The sequence below is a fragment of the Chenopodium album genome, chromosome 7 (genome assembly GCF_948465745.1).
Source record: "Chenopodium album chromosome 7, dcCheAlbu1.1, whole genome shotgun sequence".
Lineage (NCBI taxonomy): Eukaryota > Viridiplantae > Streptophyta > Magnoliopsida > Caryophyllales > Amaranthaceae > Chenopodium > Chenopodium album.
In genome coordinates this window covers 24,791,780-24,795,857 of record NC_137840.1, presented here as the reverse complement: position 1 = coordinate 24,795,857, position 4,078 = coordinate 24,791,780, and positions in this window count along the sequence as shown.

The window sequence follows — 4,078 nt, the reverse complement described above, 5'->3', positions numbered from 1 at the left end:
AAAAGAAAAATAGTTTAACAATACAAGGTATATTAATTTCGAAAAAAAAATGTTCTAAAAAAGATCTTAAAAGAGTCGTAAGTTAGGTGTCTTTAATCCAAATTCTGAATTTGGAGGTGGCAGTGCTGGTTTTCTTTTTCTCTTGCTTTTTTCAAATCCTTCATTTGCTCTCTTGCTTCTTCCTTTTGTTACAGCCCTTTTAGGATCAAGTATTTGTGGTACACTTGTGCTTGTACTCGATGCTGAAGAAATGTCAGTATTGCTTTGAGTGCTGTCTGCCACATCAGGAATGTTAGAAGCAGCTTTTGCACTTTCTTTCTGAGCAGCAATAGCAAGTAAGTCTTCCACCATTTTAAGACTGTTTCTGAAGCTTTCTTCCATAAATGCTCTTGTGTCTTCATTTTCTTGACTTTTTAAGATTACATTGTAGTACTTCCTCATCATTGTTTGCCTCCATGGAATATATTGCTGTTTAGGATCCTGATTCTTCAACCTATCCCATGCCTCTGTTTTTGCAAACTTAGTCCATCTTTTTGAAACATACTTATCTGGTATTCTTGTTACTGAATGCAAATGTAGAATTCTGATGCAATGATAACATAACCATCCAGACGCTTCAAAATTTTTGCAAGTGCACCATACAGTTTGGCTCACATGTATATAGTTTACTTGATGTGCAGACCATGGCTTGTCTTCTAGTGTTACTTGATAAAGTAGGCATTCTTCATTACTGCCTAACAGCTGAACAGTTGTTGCCATAGAGTATCCAAACTCCTCTTCAAAATCTCTAAAGAGTGATAAAGTGAAAACATGTACATCAAAATCATGTAGGTTCATTTAAATTGCCATATATTAGGTGTAATTTATGTAGTTGTCAGTTAACTTTTTACCTGTGCAGCATGCTTTAGCATTCCAGAGAGAGGCAATGAAGTGAATGCTATTGACTTGCTACAGGTAAACTCATCATATTTCTCTGTGCTTCTCCAACGATTGGTTGTCTTCTTAAATATGGTATAAAATTCTGTCAAAGTAGTTGCTTTACTTGCTCTGAATCCTATAGCATGATTAGTGCTTTCACTCCTTTGTGATGATAAGATTCCTGCTGAAAAGAAATCTCTACTAAGGGCAGGACACCATTTGTCTTTCAACTCATACACTCTTTTGTACCAAGAGTGTTCTGTCAACTCATATTTCTGCAACATTGCCTGCCACTTTTCTTCGAATTCTTGTTCTGTCACACACATCTTTAAGCACTGGTTGAATGCAAATTTGAATTCTTTGTCTTTTTTAAGAGCTCCAAATCTGGTTATGGCATTTTGCTCCAAATGCCATATACAAAGTCTATGCCTTGTATTAGGAATCACCTGCATTGAAAATAAAGGGGTCACTTTATGCTGTTAAAAGGGTTACTTTATGCACTAAAAAGGATAACTTTATGAAGATAAAAGGGTAACTTTTATGTGAAAAGAAAAACTTTATTGTCAGATCTCAAATCTGTAAGATGTCAATATAAATCTTTTACCTCCAGAATTGCATTTGCCATTGCTTGGTCCTGGTCAGTGAATATTGAAGTTGGTTTTCTATCCTCCATAGCTTTGAAGAAGGTTTGTAATAACCACACAAATGAATCTGTTGTTTCATCCCCAATAAAAGCACATGCAAACATACAATTACGCTAGTGGTTATTTATGCCAACAAATGGAGCACATATAAGATTAAATCTGTTGGTTCTGTATGTTGTATCAAAGACCAGAACATCTCCATATATCCTATAGTCTTCTAGCATCATTGAATCTCTCCAAAAGATATTGCAAATTCTTCCTTCTTTGTCAAACTTCACTCTAAAAAAGAAGTTTGGATCCTCTGATTGTTCTTGACTTAAAATGTTCACTAAAGTTTGAGCATCTCCAGCCTCAATTTGTTCCATTCTTAACCTTGAGCAGAAATTCAGGTGATCTACAACACTATGGCCTACATTCTGTTCTCCTCCAGCCTCTGTAGCCATGTAATAGTAAGTGTCCATTGTAGTTAAACCTGAAGATTTCATTGTTTTGATTGCTTCAGCTTTTTCCTCTGTCATTTTTCTTTCAGAACGATGCAAATAATGCCAATGTGGCTTTGTTAGCTCGTGGTTATGCTGAATAACATGAAACACCACCTCAAACTGTCATTCTTTATTCACTTTTGCTCTTATGCATGCCTTGCAATTTGATCTTGTAATGGCTACTTGTCTTGGCTTTCTTGCTTTTACATTTACATCCTCTTCATCAACCATTTCAACTAACTTTGTTTTCTTCTGACCTGAATGTCTCTTTCCCTCAGCAGAACACACATAGTTTTTCTCAGTTACTATTTTTGTGTGTTGTTTGAATCTAGTTGTATGTTTTCTTATTGAAAATCCCAATATAGCAGCATGTTTTTCATACAATTCCAAAATTTCTTCAAAAGTTTCTCTTACCACACCAACAAATGATCCTCTAAGATCTAAACCAGAAGCATCAATTGGATTTGTATCTGTTATTTAATACAAACAAATCAGATAATAACCACAGCCAGCATAAAAAAAGGGTAACATTCGTGTGAAAATAGGGTAACTTTTATGCATGAAAAAGGTAACATTTAGGCATTCAAAGGGTTACTTTTTGCATACAATTTGAATTTTCAGCATACAATCTGAGTGTAACATTTGTGCATAAATAGGGTCACTTTTAAGCATGAAAAGGGTAACATTTAGACATTCAAAGGGTTACTTTTTGCATACAATCTGAATTTTCAGCATACAACATGAGTGTAACATTTGTGCATAAATAGGGTCACTTTTAAGCATGAAAAGGGTAACATTTAGGCAATCAAAGGGTTACTTTTTGCATGCAATCTCAAAAGTTCTGCATTCAATCTGAGGGTAACATTTAGGCATAAATAGGGTCACGTTTATGCATAAAAAGGGTAACAATTATGTATTCAAAGGGTTCTTTTTTGCATACAATCTCAAAAATTTATAGAAATTACCTTCAGTTGCATTTGTTTTGGTTGTTTGTTCTGAATTTGAATCAATTGATTTATCAGGAACCACTTGATTTTCAGCATTGTGTATTGCGTCTTCTGCATTATCAATTGCTTCATTTGCATTATCAATTGCTTCATCTGCATTGTCTGGATGGTTGAATATTGGTACGAATTCATCTTCAAAACAATAAGTTTCTTCTTCTTCAATAATCGATCGATTTAAATCGATTTCAAATTCAGTCTCAACTTGCCTCTGTTTTTGTAGTAATTCGTGAATGAGATTGCTGCATTTTGTTGTATCGAAAATCGAATTCTCCATTGATGATCGAATTCTGCAATTTGTAAGTTTTCTCAATTTTTTTCTCCTCGATTGATGATCGAATTCTTCTATTTGTGCGTTTTCTCACCTTTTTTCTCCTTGATTGATGATCGATTTCTGCAATTTTTGCGTTTTCTAACCTTTTTTCTCCTCGATTGATGATCGTTTTTTGCAATTTTTGCGATTTCTCACTTTCTCTCTCCTCAATGGATGATCGAGAGCTGCGTTTTCTCACTTTCTCTCTCCTCCATTGTTCTGCGTTTTTTTGAATTTTAGGTATAAAATTCCGCGATTTTAAATTCCGCAATTTAAAAAAAAAAAAAAAAAAAAAAAAAAAAAAGTTGCACGTGAGAAAAACCCGATGTACAGTAAAAATACTGTACACCGGGTACATGCAAATGGAATTGTATAGTTTATTAATTATACTCTCTAAACCAGAGTTTGAATCCCATTGGTTTCTATTTTTTACTTTTTACTTATAAATTGACAGTCCAATTTAGAGGTAGGATAGCCAAATGATAATAGGGTCATGGCCAAGGTTAAAGGGTCCTTAGTGGATAAGGTCTTTAATGAACAATACTCTCATTGGCAGATTCAATATAGGACGAAAATGGTTGTCCAATATAATAGATAAAATTTTAAAAAAAACAATAGATAATTGACTTGTGACTCGCATCGGCCTGACCTGGTCTTAGCCCTATAAAATGTGATTCTCTTTGACCCGACACGCTTAATAGCTATGGTCTAGTATGG